Below are 22,712 nucleotides of genomic sequence, written 5' to 3'. Positions count from 1 at the left end.
TTCTATTGTTCGTCGACTTTTTTGCACCTTCAAGAGGGACGGACCGGCCTCTCCGGGGGAGGATCAAAACCCCAAATCCCTCTTAGCAGTTCGAAAGGGGCAGAGAGAAAAAAAAACCCGTCTTCCTCCTTCCTCATACAAGGGAGAACCCAACCGAAACGAACCGTATCCAATCCAATTTGGCCGTCGAGAGGCTCCTCAAACAGACAAATAAACTTCATTATCATCTTTTCAAAATGCCACCACTCCCCGAAAAAGTTCGTCGTGAAGAACACTCTCCTTTGACAAGCTCACACAAAAACAACAAAAACAAAACACGAAGCAACCCGTTCCACCAACGCCGAGATTTGGCAAGCCATTCAAAACAAACGAAGCTGGAAAACTGGCTCTTAATTAGGGCCACATTTGTGCACGCGGCACGCGACTGTCAGAGTAGGCCTTGAAGAGGAGCTGTCAAGTGGTCTTCAAAATGGCTGCGCTCTGCCACCCCAACAATGAGCGCACTTTTCGAGTGTGTTTTGAACAAATGCTACACACTTGGAAGTGGATGCAACAAGCAGGCTGTGAAGAAGCCTTAATGGCGGGAAGGGCAAGCTGAATTTAGGGAATTGTCAAAATTGTCAAAGTTGTCAAAATAACACGAATTGTCAAAATAACACAAATTGTCAACATTGCTAAAATTGTCAAAATTACCCAATATGTCAAAATTGTCAAAATAACACAAATTGTTAAAATAACCCAAACTGTCAAAAACCTAAATTGTTCAAATTGTCAAAATAACACAAATTGACAAAATAACCCAAATTGTCAAAATTGTCTAAATTGACAAAATTGTCAAAATTGTCAACATTGTCATAATTGTAAAAATTATCAAAAATGTCAAAATTGTCAAAATTGTCAAAATTGTCAAAATTGTCAAAATTGACAAAATTGTCAAAATTGTCAAAATTGTCAAAATTGTCAAAATTGTCAAAATTGTCAAAATGTCAAAATTGTCAAAATTGTCAATATTGTCAAAATTGTCAAAATTGTCAAAATTGTCAAAATTGTCAGAATTGTCAAAATTGTCAAAATTGTCAAAATTGTCAAAATTGTCAAAATTGTCAAAATTGTCACAATTGTCAAAATTGTCAAAATTGTCAAAATTGTCAAAACTGTCAAAATTGTCAAAATTGTCAAAATTGTCAAAATTGTCAAAATTGTCAAAATGGTCAAAATTGTCAAAATTGTCAATTTTGTCAAAATTGTCAAAATGGTCTAAATTGTCAAGATTGTCAAGATTGACAAAATTGACAAAATTGTCAAAATTGTCAAAATTGTCAAAATTGTCAAAACTGTCAAAATTGTCAAAATTGTCAAAATTGACAAAATTGTCAAAAAAATTGCCAAAATTATCAAAAATGTCAAAATTGTCAAAATTGTCAAAATTGACAAAATTGTCAAAATTGCCAAAATTGTTAAAAATTCCAAATCGTCGAAATTGTCAATATTGTCAAAATTGTCAAAATTTTCAAAATTGTCCAAATTGTCAAAATTGTCAAAATTGTCAAAATTGTCAAAATTGGCAAAATTGGCAGAATTGTCATAATTGCCAAAATTGCCAAATTTTAAATAAAAAAAATCAAAATTATCAAAATAGTCAAAATTGTCACAAATGTCAAAATTGTCAAAATTGTCAAAATTGTCAAAATTGTCAAAATTGTCAAAATTGTCAAAATTGTCAAAATTGTCAAAATTGTCAAAATTGTCAAAATTGTCAAAATTGTCAAAATTGTCGAAATTGTCAAAATTGTCAACATTGTCAAAATTGTCAAAATTGTCAAAATTGTCAAAATTGTCAAAATTGTCAAAATTGACAAAATTGTCAAAATTGGCAAAATTGGCAAAATTGTCATAATTGGCAAAATTGCCAAATTTTTAATTGAAAAAAAATAAAACTTTCAAAATTGTCAAAATTGACAAAATTGTTAAAATTGTCAAAATTGTCAAAATGGTCTACACAATTGTCAAAATTGTCAAAATTATCAAAATTGACAAAATTGACAAAATTGACAAAATTGACATAATTGACAAAATTGTCAAAATTGTCAAAATTGTCAAAATTGTCAAAACTGTCAAAATTGTCAAAATTTTCAAAATTGTCAAAATTGTCAAAATTGTCAAAATTGTCAAAATTGTCAAAATTGTCAAAATTGTCAATATTATCAATATTGTCAAAATTGTCAAAATTGTCAAAATGTCAAAATTGTCAAAATTGTCAAAATTGTCAAAATTGTCAAAATTGTCAAAATTGTCAAAATTGTCATAATTGCCAAAATTGCCAAAATTGTCAAAATTGGCAAAATTGTCATAATTGCCAAAATTGCCAAATTTTTAATTTAAAAAAATCAAAGTTATCAAAATTGTCAAAATTGTCAAAATTGTCTAAGTTGTCAAAATTTTCAAAATTGTCAAAATTATGAAAATTGTCAAAATTGTTAAAATTGTCAAAATTGACAAAATTGTCAAAATGTTCAAAATTGTCCAAAATTTGAAAAAATCCCAAAATTGTCAAAATTGACAACAGTTCACAGACGCCGTTGAAATGTCAAATGTCACCTTTCTTTTCTCTCTTCCAGACTTCCTAGTAGGCTCTTACTCGTGGGAAAACGGCACAGAATTTGCAATCGATCTGTGGATGGATGCACTTCTGAAGGGCTTTGTTGCATTGCCCTGCAAATGGACTCGGCACTGACTGTTGTGACTGACTGTGTTGATTTGACCAAAGGGCCTAACCAATCAAATGGTTTGCGAGTTTGCAGTTTGCCCCGCAAAATTTTGGTCTAAAATTTCGTTCAAAAACTTTGCATTTTCTACAACATTGTCAGATTCTGCAACTTTAAAAGAGCTACGCCCTTTAGGAAACTTTCGCAAAAGATCAATTCATCGCAGAAGGCGTTGAAACGCTGGCAATTAATCCGAGCCGGCTTTGGAAGCGGTTTCCCAGCAACAATAGGCTCGCCCTCCTTCCACAGCTCTAATCGTAGCGATTTCCGCTTAATAATGGTGCGATTATTCTGCGTTACCAAGTAAAGTGCCTAGACAAGTGCTGCCGGCGGAGTATCGTTTAGGGCCTTTCTAATGCCTTCTCACAACATCACACACACACACATGATTGCATTATTCGCGCCCCGCTAACGAATCAAATTATTAACGGTTCATTTTCCACTTAAGTGGTGTACAATCAGTGGCACACCCTTCCATCTCTCAGCCTAGAAGTTTGCGGAAGCCAAGAGGATCTCGTTTTTCCTCGGAAAAAAGGTTTCAAATCGATTTGGGTAATTACCAGTGAAGCGTTGTGTAATTGCGAAACATTTCTGTCTATTCTCCAATTGTCGTGCAGTTTTGACAGATCGTGGCCTACTGTGATCGGTAATCTCCAAGGTTTGTTGATGAAAGGTTGGAAATTTGTGTAGCATTTCGATCATAATATTTACCTTTTTTGACAGTAGTGATGGGGTGGTTTTGTCGTTGGTCAATGGATTGCTACACCGCAACTACTGTCAAAAAGGGTAAATATTATGATCGGATTACTAGACGATTTGAGTTTTAAAAGGTTGACACAACCTGCAACAATCCCACCTCTATCAACAAACCTTGAGCAAAACATTATGGCAACCCGTGTTGCCATAATGGCACTGACAACGCCGCAGGCCATGTCAAACACTAAGAGGAAGAGATGCCGACTCGCTAACTGTTTTGAAACCAGCTCAGGAACCAGCGAAATTTGACAGATGCTCAGTCGACACCGTAGACAAAAAACTACAACAGGGCATCATCCATCGCGTTTGGCAGTGTTGTCAGAAAGGGTAGAATTTTATGTTTCAAATAATTAAATGAAAGTTTTATTTCAAGTAATGTTTTAATTCATGTTTAATCAGTAACAAAAACCGTTTAAAATAAAAAAGTGATAACAACAAAATCAGTCAACTCAAACGAAGATCAAACATACATACTCCTGCAGTCAAACTTCATTTTTCTCGATTTTCGTGGATGATATGTCTTCAATCGTAGGCGGATGAATCTTGTGTGTATGGTTCGATAAATGTCCCCCAGGTTGTGGCCACCATTATCGGAATGGCCATTTTCATGTCCGGTATCGAAAATGATGAATTTGATACCCATATTGCCAAAACCCATATGGTTCGGCAAATGTCCCCTATGTCCCCCCTTTGTCAAAATACTCAGTAATTTTCAGCAGGAAACAGTAATAATTACAAAAAAATACCGTTCCAATTTCACCACTTTCTCTCGCAACCGGGAAACTAGTGTTCCAACGTTCTCATTATTTTCTGCTCCAAGCTCATCCGGAATGGGTCCTCGTACGGTTGTATAGTTTTTGGCATTGCCGTCGACAAAATGGATCTGTAAATTGAAGAAAAAAAAAAATATTGGAATACTGTTTCTTTTATGTCAACCCCTTGTCTTAATTTTCTTGTTGCGTTAAATTTCTACAAAAAATATATTTCTTCAGAGAAACTTACCTCACAAACGCGGGTACTACCTTTCACATTGAAGTGATGTTCTTCATCCGTGCTGTTCACACAAAAGCTGATCCATGCACGTCGGATACACAGATCCTTCGGGAATCGGTGAAAGCTGAGCAAGGGATCAGTCCGCCGTGTCCTATCACACCCAACAACCATACACTTCATGTTAAAAATACAAAAAAACTGAAAATCAAAACCACCCACTCCAATCAAAACAAACGCGTGCGCTACAAGCAGTAGGATGCAACAGAATGACACTTTCTGGCAACTCGGTATCCCTCTTCGCACTACCCCGTCGAAATGTTTGATAGGGCACAATGTTGTCAAAAAAAGAGGTGGAAAAGAAAAACAAGAAGCTCATTGGCACCTCTTCCTCTTAGGTCAAACACTCTCTGCCCGGTGACAGCTGGGCTTTCAACACCTATTAGTCTGCGAAAGAGCTAACTCGAGTGGTTGTGTGCGTTCGAGCAGAACCAAAAATGCCAAACAAACCATTATCGAACAGACAGACAATCACAAAACTCTATTAGCAACGAACAGGCAGTCCGGCTCTCACTCAGTAGGCTCTGCCAGAGAGCCCAATCAATAGCGGCCAGGGTTGGAGGGGGTTCCGATACTGGCTTAATACCAATTGACAAGATAATCAGAGTAGGCGGTGGCTTTCCTGTGGTGAGTTCGAACTTGCAGAAGCTGCTTTGACAGGACAAGGTTGTGGTCATGGCTTGCCTGGATGTTGAGGAGGGCCGGGGTCTGGAACTATTTTAAGGTTGGTGAAATTTAAGCTCCAGTCAGAACACTGGAGCAAAAGGCTCACTTGAATTTACTCGTTTGACCTTCAAACGTCACTTGCCATGGCCAGCTGCGTCCACCCTTTTTCGGGCAGACCTTCGTTACTTTCCGCAGAAGCAGCTTTGCCGGATGATTAATGAACGTGGGCAACAATTTTTCACCGTGTAATTAATCATTCAAGATGGCGGCGGGCTTAATTAGTTTCCGCGCGCGCGCTCATTTCCGGTTGTTGTTTTGCGAAGATAGTGTGGGCGCAGTTTTGCTTCGAGATTTGGGTCACGTGTCTGGCGCCCCAAAAGAGTGTGCGAGATTGTAATCTTTCCACCTTTTCCAAACGCGCACGGTGTGGTGGCCCCGGAAATTGTCGTAATAATTAATGCGACATTAATCCCCGCGCTGACGAATGACTTTGCGGGAACGTGAGCGGAATACGAGCAAACATAGTTTAACGTGGCAATTTGTCACACTAATGATGGCCGGCACGGATTCGTGGGAGAAATTAATGAAATACACGTGTAATTTTTTTTCGGTGTACCTGGTTTTGAATGAATGCACTGGAACAAATCTTCTAATTGAATTCATGATTTTCATTTTACAAATTGAAACATTTCCTTCCATGACTCCATTCTAACAAAACTACACTGGAAAAAATCACCTCATCAATTCGAAAACTTTCCCTCAACAATCCCAACCAAAACCAACTTTAATAGTGGTCGCCGGTTACTTCCACTCAGCTCAATCAGGAACAGCCAACCGTTACACACGTCGTCCGGAATGCCCGATGTCTGCCGTCAATGATGTCACGGGGTGCATTCGAAAGAAAGAAAGAAAGATAAAGTCACACGTGCAAACATTGCGGCCGCAAAAAAAAAGAAAGAAAGGTCAAAAGTTCCAGCTGGGCGTGCTAACGACCCAACAAAAGAAAACTGCAAGAAGTTTTCTCTACGCGGTTGAATAGCTCCGGGGAAAAGTTGCTCGAAATTGGAAATTCAATTGCCGTTTGGACCGATGTCGGGGCTAAGGGTTAATCACTTCGAGTATACCGCATACTGTGTACGGCCGCATACCATACGCGCGTACCATACGCGCATAATACTGGCATGGCATGGTCAACTTTTTGATACGATTTATATCAGTGTAGTTGTCAAAATCGTTCAAAATAGTAAACAAGGCTAAATTCTAAGTTAGATTGCCCTCGACACAAGTTTTTTCAGCAATTTGAAAATTAAATTGTGGAAAAAACATCATCATTTGACGATTTTTTCATTGAATTTGTTGTGGGTGGTTGCTGGAGTTGGGGGAAGTCAAGTCGCTCCATGATTGGCAAGTTTTGAGCTCGGATTCGACAAATATGAGTGCGGATTTGGAGACATCAAAAAGTTTGGTTTGGAGTTGCTCTTTTTGCTCGAGCAGGTGCTGGGTTTTGTCCATGAGGGTGGCTTTGAGGTCGGTATTGTTAGATTCCTCTGACGAGATTTTCCTTTTTGAGCGCTTCAAAACTTTTCGTCGATTTGGCGAGGATCTACAAAGCCTGATTCCGTTCCTGATCCAGCTCGACGATCTTCTTTTAAGTTTAAGCAACCAGACACTTCCTCAAAGTGGCCTTCCGGTACAACGAATCACCTCGCGACGCAGTCCGCGCCACGACAACTCCGTGTCGGGAACCACATCAAACGAACCGTCTTTTCGGTCAAGAATCTGCCCCAACGGTACAGTTCTGTGTATTTGAATGCTTCGACGAACTGTGCAACAGCATCTTGCCAATAGCATTTCCGTTCCCCAGCCAACATAATATTTATGAATTTAATCAGTAGATACTTGTCAAAATGTAAATAAAAATAGACAAAACCCTAAACAACCACTTTTATTACAAAAAAAGAAAACAATTTCGAAATCTAACCGAATGGGCAACAATAAATAACGATTAATGGAGACGGTGTCCTCTGTTCAACGGAATGTAGCGGAATCAACCAGCGGCATCGTGCTCGTCACATTGGGCCAGATAAGTAGTAGCGGAAACGTTGCCGCCCTTGCCGGTCCAGTTGATGTGCACAAACTTGACTTCTTGCCAAGCAGCTCGTACGTGTGCGCCCCAAGGTAGTCCCGCTGTGCCTGCAGCAGATTCGCGAACAGTCGCTCCGAAAGGTAGCCATCGAAGAAGCCCAGCGCGGCGGACATGACCGGCACTGGGACGACCTTACAATATCACTGCTGGTTCTTCACGATGGCGTTCTTGATGAAGTTGTCCAGCAGCAGATGCGACATCGCCGGTTTGCGCACGAACGAGTTGCGAATGTTTCCGAGGAAGACACTGCGGATGATGCCTCCACGCCACATCAACGCGATTCCATCGAAGTTCAGGTTCCACTTGTACTCGTTGACGGCCTTGCGGAGCAGCATAAAGCCATGGCCGTACGAGACGATGTTGGCACAGTACACGGCGCTGCGGATGTGCGTGAGGAACGTCTTACGGTCGACAACGTTTAGTTTGGGGAACGGCCCGGCGAGTTGCTTGCTAGCCTTGGCACGTTCCGGACAGGCAACGCGCGAAGACGGCCTCGCCGATCACCGTAACCGAACGCCCTGGTGCAGAGCAACGATCGCCGTCCACTTGCCGATTTCCTTCTGGCTAGCCGTGTCCCGAATACGCTCCATCAACCAGCAAAGAAAACTTAACCTAACAATAAAAACAACTGCACCAGAGTTTGACGTTGAAAAATGTCAAAAGTTCCCACACTGAAATAAATATTCGTAATAATGATTAATACAGAGGTCCATACCATACGCACGATATCGAGTATGATACTGACTACATACACACTCTATACACACCTCAGTATCAGAAGTGATTTGCCCTTAGTGTCGGGGTTTGTTGCGCGACGTATGTTGACAATGTCGACTGGTTGCTTGGAGAAATTTCATCATCACATAAAACGCGAAATAAGAAGTCATTTTTGTCAGGTTTTTTTCTGTGACGCCGGATGCCGTCTGGATGTGCTCAGCAAGCCATGAAGGCGGCTGTCAGATGACAGCTGATGCCTGTCGTCGTCGGTCGTTGTTGTGGAAAGGGTCAACTCGTCCTGCGCCAAGCATGAAAGCTTCCAAGTTACGCCCGTTTCAAATGTTGATGCGCGCAACAAAGCAAGCCTTGAACACTGCGCTCGGGAAGAGAGCTGTCATATTTCGTCGTCATGGCATACTGCGATTCGGGGGAGTTCTGGTTCCGCTGGCTAGCCTGTTGCTGCGCTCGTTGAGTTGCGACGACTTGGATGGAACTGTTTTCTCAGAAATGGCACAGCTTGCCTGGATGGTTGTGCTTGCTAGGATTATGGACTGGTGTTGGTGATTGGATCGGTGAGTGTTATATTAATTGGGTTTCTTGGTAAATCGATTTGGCAAGAATTACGTGCTGAACCAAATATATTGAAATAAGAAATAAGTATGAAATTGTATAAAAATATATGTACGGTAATATTCTTTAAAAAAATGGGGACAACTCTTTTGATTCGAAATCATTTTCTTCTTAATTGAGGACATTGTCAACGATTTTGGAAGCAAATCAATGTTTATAACTTTTGAAAACTAAGAATTGTCGGATCTCCTAACAGAAATCCTTTCCAGAATTCCATTCTGCTCAATTTGATCGTTTATTCGTTTTGAAATGTGACCAAAGTGGGACATAATTTTAGGGCTCGATTGGCGGGAACTATCACAATGTTTACAATTTTATTTGGGTAGAAAATTCGACGATTTGTTATTTCAACCGTGAGAATTTAATCCTTTTCAACACATTTCACCTTAAATACTGGAGAATCATTAACAAAACATAAAGAACCATGTAATTTCACCTTAAGACCCCTTCACCGCCACGTGTCGTCCCTTTCCACGCGCCTGCTTTGATGAGTGCATCCCTACCCACCAAAACAACCCATCTGACAGGTTGTGCAGGGCTGTGCACCGAAAAAAAAAACAACAACAACAACACAGCATGCCATGCAATTCCTGCCCCGCCAATGTAAAGTCGTTCCGGCGAATAATCTCTTCATCGTAGTCGCCGTTGACGACGACTTCACGTGAGCAAAACAACTGAAAGGGGAGGAAAAAATCCACCTCACGAGAAATAAAAAAAAAACAGGAAACAGTTGAATAATGAAAATGTTGCAGCAGCAGGGGTGGGGGCGTGGTGAAAAATTGCAAAACGACCCTGACGATGGCGGAGTTGAAAGATGTGCCCGAGGGACGCCACTCCAACCTTCAAATAGACAAAACTTTAAAAATTAACAAGTTTCAACAAGTTTCAACGAAACGTAAAAAAAAGTGACAGCAACTGTCAAACTGACAGTTGAGGGTTAAAGCGGGCACATGTGCACCCTAGCCGGCGAAGCCGGCAAGTGAATCAAAATTAAGATTGAAATTGCCAAAGTGGAGATTCCGCGCAAAGTCGGCGCTTGCTACGATGGTACGGTCCGTCCGTCCTTCCATCACCTGGAAACTAATGAGAGAACCCGGGGTTCGGTTCGGGTCGGTTGTTGTTGATGTTGGTGCTGGTGGTGGTGGCAACAAACAATAACAATAACAACAGCAATGGCGGCGGCAACGGCGAGCTTTGCTTTAGTACGAAGGCACTTAAGGGCTAAGTGAAAGACCGAGCTCCGATTTTTGTCGTTTTGTGCTTGCTACATTTCGCTCTCCCCGCGCGCTGCTCTCTCTCTCTATTCTCTCTCGCCGTCTGCACCGTGCTGCCAGCATGGCGATAGGCATATTTTTGTGCCGCATGAACGTGATACCAATAATTATGCCATTGATTCCATATTACTTCGGATGTAAAAATCTTCAACTATTATTTCAAGAACATTGTGAAGATTTTTGTATTCCAGTACTATAAATTATTACAAAAATATGTAAATACTTCAAAAAATCGTACATTGTTCGAGAACTTGATTTTAATAGCAATGACCCCCAAAGTTTTTGTTTGCATAATGTTTCATCAAGCGTTGGAAACATATTTCAAAAGCCATCTGAAGAGTTTTGTATTCAAATACTACAACATTTTACAAAAATACGTAAATACAGTAAAAAACGTACATTGTTCGAGAACTTGATTTTAATAGCAATGACCCCCAAAGTTTTTGTTTGCATAATGTTTCATCAAGCGTTGGAAACATATTTCAAAAGCAATCTGAAGAGTTTTGTATTCAAATACTACAAAATATTACAAAAATACGTAAAATACAGTAAAATTCAAACATTGTTCTAGAATTCAACTGTTATCGTGACGGCTCCCACAGTTTCTAATGGCAAAATGATTCCTCAAGTATTAGCTACATATTTCTGAAATAATCTGAAGAGCTTTGTATTCAAGTACTACAACATTTTACAAAAATACATAAATACAGTAAAAAACGTACATTTGTTCAAGAACCTGATTTGTATAGCAATGATTCCCAATGTTTTTGTTTGCATAATGTTTCATCAAGCGTTGGAATCATATTTCAAAAGCAATCTGAAGAGTTTTGTATTCAAGTACTACAAAATATTACAAAAATACGTAAAATACAGTAAAATTCAAACATTGTTCTAGAATTCAACTCTTATCGTGACGGCCCCAACAGTTTCTAGTGGCAATATGTTTCCTCAAGTATTAGATACATATTTCTGAAATAATCTGAAGAGTTTTGTATTCAAGCACTACAAAATTTTACAAAAATAAATAAATTGTTCGCTCCTCACATTGTCTTGGCGTTCTCGATTGCGAGATTCCTACTCGAAACTAGGTGTCAAAAGGCTTGGTTGTTGAGGCAATTGCAAACCGCTTTTTACACCTTAGCTTCCATCCACCCCGGAATTCGAACTTACAACCTTTGTATTATGAGTTCAACAGCCTACCAGCGACTCCATTGAGACAGGACCCACGGAGACGAATTCTACACCTGGACTGAGCTAACGACCTTACCTCCAAGTTAGACCGGGGCCAACATTTACTTCCCCGTCCAACGGAAGGCGTGACCGGGATGTCATCTGGGATCGAACCAAGGCCGACTGGGTGAGAGGCAACCACGCTTATCCCTACACCACGGTCCCGGCGAAATTTTACAAAAATACGTAAAAACAGTGAAAATCCTAAAGTACGTACTGTATGTGTGATTGATTTTTATAGCAATGACCCCCAAAGTTTATGGTTGCCTAATGTTTCATCAAGTGTTGGAAACATATTTCAAAAGCAATCTGTTTTGTATTCAAATACTACAAAATATTACAAAAATACGTAAAATATAATAAAAATTAAACATTGTTCTAGAATTCGACTTCTAACGTGACGACCCCCATAGCTTTTAGTTGCAAAATGTTTCATCAAGTATTAGATACATATTTCTAAAAAAAAAACTGATGAGTTTTTTTGATTCAAGTGCTATAAATTATTACAAAACAGTGTTCTTGAACTCAATTTTTATCGTGATGATTTCCACATTTTTTATTCGAGCATGTTTCTTCAAATGTTTGCAACATATTTCTAAAATAATCTGAATAGTTTTGTAATCAATGACAATGACAATGACAATGACCGCCAATGTTTTGATTGCAAAATGTTTCAACAAGTGTTGGAAACGCATTTTTAAAATAATCAAATAATAAAAAATAATACAAAAATACATAAAATAAACAAAAATCAAACATTTTCTAAAATTCATCTTTTATGGTGACAACGAGTTTTTAGTTGCAAAATGTGTAAGCAAGTATAAGATACATATTCCTGAACAAAAAAAAACTGTGAGTTTTGTATTCGAGTACTATAACTTATTACAAAACATTGTTCTAGAACTCAATTTTTATCGCGATATTTAAGTACTATAAATTGTTCCAAAAATACGAAAATACAGTAAAAGACCAAACATTGTTCAAGATCTCCATTTTTATCGTAATTAACTCCACAATTTTTGGTTGGAATATATTTTTTAAATGTTTGCAACATATTTCCGAAGTAAAGATTTTTTTATTCTTTTCTACAAAGTTTAACTCACTGAGGTATAAACATATTTTTCAACTATTTATTATTGTGGGCTGGATTAGAGATCAAAGATATATTTCGAACAACATATTAAGAAATATCTGATTTTTTCAAATTTCTCGATAATATCAGTGAAATATCGGGAAATCTAAATAATGGCTGAAAATTTATAGTTGGCTTCCTTATCCCAAAAAGAGTTATTCTCTACGAAATCAGCCGATTTCGACCTTTTTTTTGTATTTTTTTATTTGGCTCAAACTTTGTGGAGACCTTCGCTATGAACAAAGATGCTATTTTGTGTCATTGGTTCTCCCATGCAAGACCCTTTACAATTTTGGCAGCTGTCTGTACTAATATTAAAAAATCTGTAACTTTTAAGTGAATTTTCTGATCAATTTGTTGTCTTCGGCAAAGTTGTAGGTTGACGACTATTGAGAAAAAAATTGATACACGGAAAAATCGCCGATTTTTTTTCACAAAAATTAGGCTGGTATAAATTTTATTTTAAGTTTTTGTCCCCCCCCCCCTTCAATGTTGGCCGGAAAAATCAGGGGGCAAAAAAAATATTTTTTCAAAAAACTTCAATATTTTTATGAAAATTTAAGTACAATTAGTTAAAATCAATTTAAAATGAATTCCCCTGCGTTAAGAATCATTTTTAGCATGTTTGGGTTGATTTAAAAATCTTTTGAATTTTTGAAAATTTTCGATGTCTACTATCGCTCAAGTTTTTTTTTCGCTAAAATTAGTTATTAATATAAGTAGCCATTATTGTTATTGATATAAGTAGCCATTGATCAGGTTGACCTTCATCTCTGAACTCCGTAGAGTTGGTAGATGTCCTAGAGCTATTCAACAGACCATGGATCTACCCACTGTAACTCACTGAAGCTACCTGAAGATGTTCCAACTTCATAGTTATTGATATAAGCAGCCTGATCCAGGTGGATCAGGTTGACCTTCATATCTGAACTCCGTAGAGTTGGTAGATGTCCTAGAGCTATTCAACAGACCATGGATCTACCCACTGTAACTCACTGAAGCTACCTGAAGATGTTCCAACTTCATAGTTATTGATATAAGCAGCCTGATCCAGGTGGATCAGGTTGACCTTCATATCTGAACTCCGTAGAGTTGGTAGATGTCCTAGAGCTATTCAACAGACCATGGATCTACCCACTGTAACTCACTGAAGCAACCTGAAGATGTTCCAACTTCATAGTTATTGATATAAGTAGCCATTGATCAGGTTGACCTTCATCTCTGAACTCCGTAGAGTTGGCAGATGTCCTAGAGCTATTCAACAGACCATGGATCTACCCACTGTAACTCACTGAAGCTACCTGAAGATGTTCCAACTTCATAGTTATTGATATAAGCAGCCATTGATCAGGTTGACCTTCATATCTGAACTCCGTAGAGTTGGTAGATGTCCTAGAGCTATTCAACAGACCATGGATCTACCCACTGTAACTCACTGAAGCTACCTGAAGATGTTCCAACTTCATAGTTATTGATATAAGCAGCCATTGATCAGGTTGACCTTCATCTCTGAACTCCGTAGAGTTGGTAGATGTCCTAGAGCTATTCAACAGACCATGGATCTACCCACTGTAACTCACTGAAGCTACCTGAAGATGTTCCAACTTCATAGTTATTGATATAAGCAGCCATTGATCAGGTTGACCTTCATATCTGAACTCCGTAGAATTGGTAGATGTCCTAGAGCTATTCAACAGACCATGGATCTACCCACTGTAACTCACTGAAGCTACCTGAAGATGTTCCAACTTCATAGTTATTGATATAAGTAGCCATTGATCAGGTTGACCTTCATCTCTGAACTCCGTAGAGTTGGTAGATGTCCTAGAGCTATTCAACAGACCACGGATCTACCCACTGTAACTCACTGAAGCTACCTGAAGATGTTCCAACTTCATAGTTATTGATATAAGCAGCCATTGATCAGGTTGACCTTCATATCTGAACTCCGTAGAGTTGGTAGATGTCCTAGAACTTCTCAACAGACCGTAGATCTACCACCAACTCACTGTAACCTCAGAAAAAAAACCTACCTGATATTTCTGAATTCATAAAAAAATTATAAAGTTTTAAAAAGTCTTTGAAAAATATAAAGAAAATATTCTGGCACCACTGCAAACGAACTGTCAGCACGCGAGCTCGAGACAAAATGAGAGAGTAGAATTCTGCGCGAATTTGTTTATGTTTTCGATTTTTTTTGGGAAAAAGATAACCACTCAATTATTTTACAACTAAAGTATGGCTTTATACATATCAAATTGCAGGTAATTGTCTCGACTACAAACTGTCGAGCTTAGATTTTTCAAAAACGCTTTCATTTTTTATAAAAGTTGGGAGGAAAATGAGGCAATTTTCAAGGTGTTTTAGTACCTTTTACTAAAAAGATAACCACTCAGGCTAGACTAAACCAATCAAGCTCATATTTAACCAGTAGGTGCGTAAGAATGTTGGCTACAAAATGTCGGGTCGATTTGTTGAGAAAATGTATCGTTTTCGAGATATTTCAATTTTACTGAAAAAACTCCCAGCTGGTTCTCTTAGCCCTTAAACCTGAAAGGTAGCGCAACAAACTAGGTTAGGAAATGTTTGGGTTGGGGCAGGTAATGGTTACCTGTTTCAAGTGGAAATTAAAGGTAGCATTGTGGGGCCAATTTGATTAAATCAATTATTTTCAACGAGCTCGGCTATTACGGTTCCGCGCGGCCTGCTTGGATGGGAGAATGACGTTTAAATTAGTGGCGGAAGCAGGGTGGAAAAGGGTCAGCTGAAAAATTTCATTAGTTTGGGTGGTTTTCGCCGGCACAAGTGCTTTTGACGGCGGCGAAAGTCGTAGTAGTAGGTGGCGCTGCCGGCAAATTTCCGAAACGTGGAGCACTTGGATTTGAAAGGACTGCCGGAGCACTTTTCAACTTTTATCGGGGCCAACTTAGTTTCAACCTTCAATTCCAGATGGACCTCTCTTGCGAGAGGGAATTTTCACCGAAAGTGATTTTCCACTGAAATTACTTTCTGCTGAAATCATGGTTGAGGGGGAGTGCCTTTCAGTATAGCCCTGTAGTGACAGCTGTTTGTTTACATTTTGAAAAGGGCGAAAGCTTGTTCTTCGGTTGAGACGCCCTTTTGAAACATGAACTCAAAGTTGTCAGCTGGTGCTTCTCTTTTTATGCTCATCAAAGTAGCCATGAAATGAACGACTCGCACTTCTAACAACATGATGAAGTGTTCTCGGAATGCATTTGTCATGGCACTCTCTGTCGTTGGAAGTCTGGAAGTGGAACAGCAATCTGTTTTGCGACGCCGCTCTAGATGAGAATTAATTTTAATGTCGACCATTTATTTCATTGTTTACAAGGAAATGAGCTTCACATTTTTTGGGTGCATTTTTATAGAGGGGTAATCTTGAATGTTACGAAAAAATAGTAAGAAGTCCTGAAAAACAAGTTTTTTTTCAATCAAAATTTTGCGTAATTATATAAAAACATCCAAGATTTGACAGTTTGAACCAGTTTCCTTTTACTAGTATTTACTAGTATCTTACTAGTTTGGCAGCTCGCAAACGGCTGGCAGTTAATACACAAATTTACAAAATTGTCAAAATGGTCAAAATTGTCAAAATTGTCACAAGTGTCAAAATTGTCAAAATTGTCAAAATTGACAAAATTGTCAAAATTGTTAAAAATGTTAAAATTGTCAAAATTGTCAAAATTGTCAAAATTGTCAAAATTGTCAAAATTGTTAAAAATTGTCAAAATTGTCAAAATTGTCAAAAATTGTCAAAAATTATCAAAATTGTCAAAACTGTCAAAATTGTCAAAATTGTCAAAATTGTCAAAATTGTCAAAATTGTCAAAATTGTCAAAATTGTCAAAATTGTCAAAATTGTCAAAATTGTCAAAATTGTCAAAATTGTCAAAATTGTCAAAATTGTCAAAATTGACAAAATTGACAAAATTGACAAAATTGACAAAATTGTCAAAACTGTCAAATTGTCAAAATGTAAAAATTTTCTAAATTGCCAAATTTGTCGAAATTGTCCAAATTGACAAAAATGTCAAAATTGACAAAACTGTCTAAATTATCGAAATTGTCAAAATTTTCAAAATTGACAAAACTGTCAAAACTGTTAAAATTGTCAAAATTGTGAAAATTGAGAAAACTGTCAAAATTGTCAAAACTGTCAAAATTGTCAAAATTGTCAAAATTGTCAAAATTGTCAAATTTTTCAAATTGTCAAAATTGACAAAATTGACAAAATTGTCAAAATTGTCAAAATTGACAAGATTGTCAAAATTGTCAAAATTGACAAAATTGACAAAATTGTCAAAATTGTCAAAATTGTCAAAATTGTCAAAATTGTCAAAATTGTCAAAATTGTCAAAATTGTCTAAATTGTCAAAATTGTCAAAATTGACAAAATTGACAAAATTGACAAAATTGACAAAATTGACAAAATTGTCAAAACTGTCAAATTGTCAAAATGTAAAAATTTTCAAAATTGCCAAATTTGTCGAAATTGTCCAAATTGACAAAAATGTCAAAATTGACAAAACTGTCTAAATTATCGAAATTGTCAAAATTTTCAAAATTGACAAAACTGTCAAAACTGTTAAAATTGTCAAAATTGTGAAAATTGAGAAAACTGTCAAAATTGTCAAAACTGTCAAAATTGTCAAAATTGTCAAAATTGTCAAAATTATCAAATTTTTCAAATTGTCAAAATTGACAAAATTGACAAAATTGACAAAATTGTCAAAATTGTCAAAATTGACAAGATTGTCAAAATTGTCAAAATTGACAAAATTGACAAAATTGTCAAAATTGTCAAAATTGTCAAAATTGTCAAAATTGTCAAAATTGTCAAAATTGTCAAAATTGTCAAAATTGTCAAAATTGTCAAAATTGTCAAAATTGTCAAAATTGTCAAAATTGTCAAAATTGTCAAAATTGTCAAAATTGTCAAAATTGTCAAAATTGTCAAAATGGTCATAATTGGCAAAATTAGCAATATTGGCAAAATTGACAAAATTGTTATAATTGTCAAAATTGTTAAAATTATAAAAATTGACAAAATTGTCAAAAATTTTAAAGTTTCCAAAATTGTCAAAATTATATAAATTGTCCAAATTGTCTAAATTGTCAAAATTGTCAAAATTATAAAAATTGTCAAAATTGTCAAAATTGACAAATTTGTCAAAATTATCAAAATTGTCAAAATTGTCAGAATTGTAAAAATTGTCAAAATTTAAAAATTGTCAAAATTGTCAAATTTGTCGAAATTGTCTAAATTGACAAAAATGTCAAAATTGTCAAAATTGACAAAACTGTCTAAATTATCGAAATTGTCAAAATTGTGAAAATTGACAAAACTGTCAAAATTGACTAAACTGTCAAAATTGTCAAAACTGTCAAAATTGTCAAAATTGTCAAAATTTACAAAAATGACAAAATTGTCAAAATGGTCAAAAATTGTCAAAATTGTTAAAATTGTCAACATTGTCAAAATTGTCAAAATTGACAAATTTGTCAAAATTGTCAAAATTGTCAAAATTGTTTAAATTGTCAAAATTGACAAAATGGTAATAATTAGCAAAATTAGCAAAATTGGCAAAATGGTCAAAATTGTAAAATTTTTCATAATTGTCAAAATTGTCAAAATTGCCAAAATTGCCAAAATTGACAAAATTGTCAAAAATGTCAAAATTGTCAATATTTTCAAAATTGTCAAAACTGTCAAAATTGACAAAAAATAGATAAACAGAATTCAATAGTATCAACTTAAGCAGGCTCGATTTTTCTTGGATTAAAAATACACTGAAATAATTAAGCTCATTCAATTTAAACGCACAAACACCAACACATTCCGAACAATTTCAAGCATGACTATTCCTCGCCAAGCTCGATTTAATTAGCTCCACGTGTCGCAGCTGCCGCTTCCTGGTCGACTTCCGCATGTTGCACCACGTGAACTCTCTCTCTCTTTCTCCCTCTCTCGATCCTTCCGGAAATCCACGGAAACAAAAATAAAAACATTAAATCCTACTTTTCGCACACAGTTTTGTCAGGCATTATCTGTTTTAATCCGGCCGCGCGGTTCATTTATAGCAGCAAGCCATGACTTGCCGTGTGTGTGTGTGTGTGTGTGTTCGTGTGGGCCTTGGAGCGAACGCATGGCCTGCTGCTGCGGTACCACTACACACACACACGAACCCCCGAGAAAGCCAGCTTATGGTTGTTGTTTTATCCTTTAATCCTAATTGCTCTCCCGAAACAGTCAAACTCACTTTAGTTGGTTGTTTCGTTCTTTTCCGACGTACAAGTTTTTGCCAATAATTCCCGTGTTCTTTGGTGCGTCGCTAACACACGCTCAAACACACCGTGCGCGTGGAATTCACTCTGACAGTTCTCCCTGCCGCCGCGTCGTGGAACAACGGGTTGAGGGGTCCAACACTCTTTATTTATAGCCGTTATTTATGACGCCTTGATACGGTTCGGGACTAGACACCGCCCCAACCCCTTACTTCGACCCTGTCTTCGTTTAGCAGATAAATTTAAATCCGCGTAAAGACTGGAGAAAGTGGCACTGTTAAAAAAATCATTGAGGGACCCCTCGTTCCAGGTCCTCCTGGTCCTCCTAAAGCACTTTATAATTCATTGTTGCAGATCGTGTAGAAATTTAATCTAGCTCGCGAAATCGTTACATAATTTATCCTGGACAACAAAAAAACGCTTCCTGAAATAGTAGTCGCTGGGGGCAGTGTTGCCAAATATCGAATTTTCAAAAGGCTTTGTTTTTGTTCTGTGAATCGCAGTAACCCACCACAGGTGGTGGTGCGGCCTGCTACGGTGGTCAAATTTCAAAACCAGCAGCTGGACAATGGCTTACTGCTGGAAAGCTTTTGATACCTGTCAGCACCCCTACACCGGCCTGCTTTGATGCTTTGGTTGTGAGGTTAGGGAAGGTGGTAATTTAGGAGGAGTTTTGTTTCGGTGTGCAACGAGGGTTCGATTGATGGTTCGAATTTCTAACTCTCGTGGGATTTGGGTTATTTTTGGTGCACTTTTGTGTTCAATTTGAGCTGGAAATGTGTCAAAGTGTGTAATTTTCGATTCAGTTACGGTAATTGAATGGTTTCTTTGTTATTTTATTTTTGGCATGTCGAAGTTATCAATGAAATTAAAGAAGGTAGCTTCAAATTGCTTTTAAGGTTGAATTGGTTTAAATTTCAGTTTAAACTACCTACCTAAGAATGGTAAAATAGCAGACCCTGATTGATGATTTTTAAATATGTTGAGTATTTCAATTGTTTTAATTATTAAAGTATTTTTAGTATTTTCAGTATTTTTAATATTTTAAGTATTGTATGATTCTCAAGTATTCAAAGTTTTTAAACTGTTTTAAGAATTTTCAGGTATTTAATGTATTTTTGTTGTTAAAGTTAAAGTTAAAGTTTTTAAAGTTTTTTTTTGTATTTTTGTATTTTGACAAACTTTTAATTTTGACAATTTTGGCAATTTTGACAACTTTGACAATTTCGACAATTATGATAAATTTGACAATTTGGACAATTTTGACATTTTTTAAAATGTTTACAATTTTTACAATTTTGACAATTATGGCAATTTTGACAATTTTGACATTTTTGACATTTTTGACATTTTTGACAATATTGACAATTTTGACAATTTTGACAATTTTGACATTTTTGACAATTTTGACAATTTTGAAAATTTTGACAATTTGGACAATTTGGACAATTTGGACAATTTGGACAATTTGGAAAATTTGGACAATTTGGACAATTTGGACAATTTGAACAATTTTGACAATTTTGACAATTTGAAAAATTTGGACAATTTGGACAATTTGAACAATTTTGACAATTTTGACAATTTTGACAATTTTGACAATTTTGACAATTTTGACAATTTCGACAATTTCGACAATTTTGACAATTTTGACAATTTTGACAATTTTGACAATTTTGACAATTTTGACAATTTTGACAATTTTGACAATTTTGACAATTTTGACAATTTTGACAATTTTGACAATTTTGACAATTTTGACAATTTTGACAATTTTGACAATTTTGACAATTTTCACAATTTCGACAATTTGGACAATTTGAACAATTTTGACAATTTTGACAATTTTGACAATTTTGACAATTTTGACAATTTTGACAATTTTGACAATTTTGACAATTTTGACAATTTTGACAATTTTGACAATTTTGACAATTTTGACAATTTTGACAATTTTGACAATTTTAACAATTTTGACAATTTTGACAATTTTGACAATTTTGACAATTTTGACAATTTTGACAATTTTGACAATTTTGACAATTTTGACAATTTTGACAATTTTGACAATTTTGACAATTTTGACAATTTTGACAATTTTGACAATTTTGACAATTTCGACAATTTTGACAATTTTGACAATTTTGACAATTTTGACAATTTTGACAATTTTGACAATTTTGACAATTTTGACAATTTTGACAATTTTGACAATTTTGACAATTTTGACAATTTTGACAATTTTGACAATTTTGACAATTTTGACAATTTTGACAATTTTGACAATTTTGACAATTTTGACAATTTTGACAATTTTGACAATTTTCACAATTTGGACAATTTGGACAATTTGAACAATTTTGACAATTTTGACAATTTTGACAATTTTGACAATTTTGACAATTTTGACAATTTTGACAATTTTAACAATTTTGACAATTTTGACAATTTTGACAATTTTGACAATTTTGACAATTTTGACAATTTTGACAATTTTGACAATTTTGACAATTTTGACAATTTTGACAATTTTGACAATTTTGACAATTTTGACAATTTTGACAATTTTGACAATTTTGACAATTTTGACAATTTTGACAATTTTGACAATTTTGACAATTTTGACAATTTTGACAATTTTGACAATTTGGACAATTTTGACAATTTTGACAATTTTGACAATTTTGACAATTTTGACAATTTTGGCAATTTTGACAATTTTAACAATTGTGATGATTTTGACAATTTTGACAATTTGGACAATTTTAACAATTTTTGAAAATTTTGACAACTTTTTTTATCCAGTATTTTTTTAATTTTACATATTTTTTTAATGGCTTTCATCATAACCGAAAACTTTGCTCAGGTCAAACGGTCAAAATGTCGAATGGATGAATGAATACTTTTTCACAATTTCTCACTTTCGACCTTTTGTCTATTCGACCTATTGTCCACTCCTCAATCATGTCAATTTATTCATATTTAAAATTTAATGTTTGACAGTTCACTTAAAAATTTAAATTTGTAAATTGTATTTTAAAATTTCAACCTGAAAATTGAAATAACAAATTTGGTATTATGATATTAAATTTGAAAACATCGACCATATTTTGCTCTGGCTTAAACTGAAATAATCCAAGAGTGCCTTGCGGAATCTTTACCAGTAGTTTTAAAGAGAATTATCTTTTTTCTAGTCGGCACTTTAATTTGCAAAACCAAGCAAAAAATATATTTCCACTCAAACTGCCTCAAACAATGTGTCGCGGTTTCCGCGGTGGTGCGAAGAAAAATTCGCCTCAAGTTTTGCTCGTTTCTCCTCGAGTGTCTTCCTCTGTCAAAACGGAACTACCGTCACGGTCCACCCATCCAAGATCCAAGGCTCATCTTCCACACTCCTCTCGAGTGTCTAATAGGAAGCATGCTAATGAAAGAAAAATTATCAGGTAATTTAAAATTTTCTAGCAGCAGCAGCCAGAAAAAAAAAAACAATTTTCTTTTCAAAGCACCCGCGCGCGCACTCAACTGAATTTAATTAGCAAAAGCAGAGTGCACTTGGATGGAGCGCGCCACGAGGGTTGGCAACACTGCCGTAGCAAGCCATGGGCACGCAGCGCCACGTGGGTTTTTTTTGTACTCCACTAAACTCCGCCATCTTGTCTGCTCATTTCGTCACAAAATACAATTTTGAAAAGTTGTCGGCTGAAACAACGGCGCATCGAAAAAAAAGTGCAATTGCAGTGCTGCAAGCCCGGCCCGGGCCAAAGTTTTGTAATCTCATTTTGTTGATTCTTTAGCAATGCAGAGTTTTTGCTTCGTTCAGTTTCTTCAGCTCGACAAGTTTGGCAATGTTTCACCAGTGTTTGTACAAATTCAATTACCATCCCCTTCTCTTTTTTTGTTGCGAACGGGGCTTCGACTTTGCAGCATTTTCTAACAAAAGTCGAACTTGTTGGGTGAGGATCAAAGATGGCGGCGGCGGCGACGAAGTCGGCGGCAGTGGTCTGACCATCAAAGTGTGCCTTATCTGCCTCGTCAGGGTC

At 36.3% G+C, this 22,712-nt stretch overlaps 1 protein-coding gene and 1 pseudogene across 2 annotated transcripts in view; both read right to left on the bottom strand.

Annotated features, from left to right (window-relative positions):
• The window catches only part of LOC6041687, a 204,589-nt gene that overhangs the window by 168,368 nt on the left and 13,509 nt on the right, over positions 1–22,712 (bottom strand). The gene's annotated exons all lie outside the window — the stretch shown is intronic.
• Positions 7,167–8,140, bottom strand: LOC119771177 (annotated as a pseudogene).

This window comes from Culex quinquefasciatus, chromosome 1 (genome assembly GCF_015732765.1).
Source record: "Culex quinquefasciatus strain JHB chromosome 1, VPISU_Cqui_1.0_pri_paternal, whole genome shotgun sequence".
NCBI classification, from domain to species: Eukaryota; Metazoa; Arthropoda; class Insecta; order Diptera; family Culicidae; genus Culex; species Culex quinquefasciatus.
Note: the sequence above shows the minus strand (reverse complement) of the source record. Positions and strands in the feature narration are given on the sequence as shown.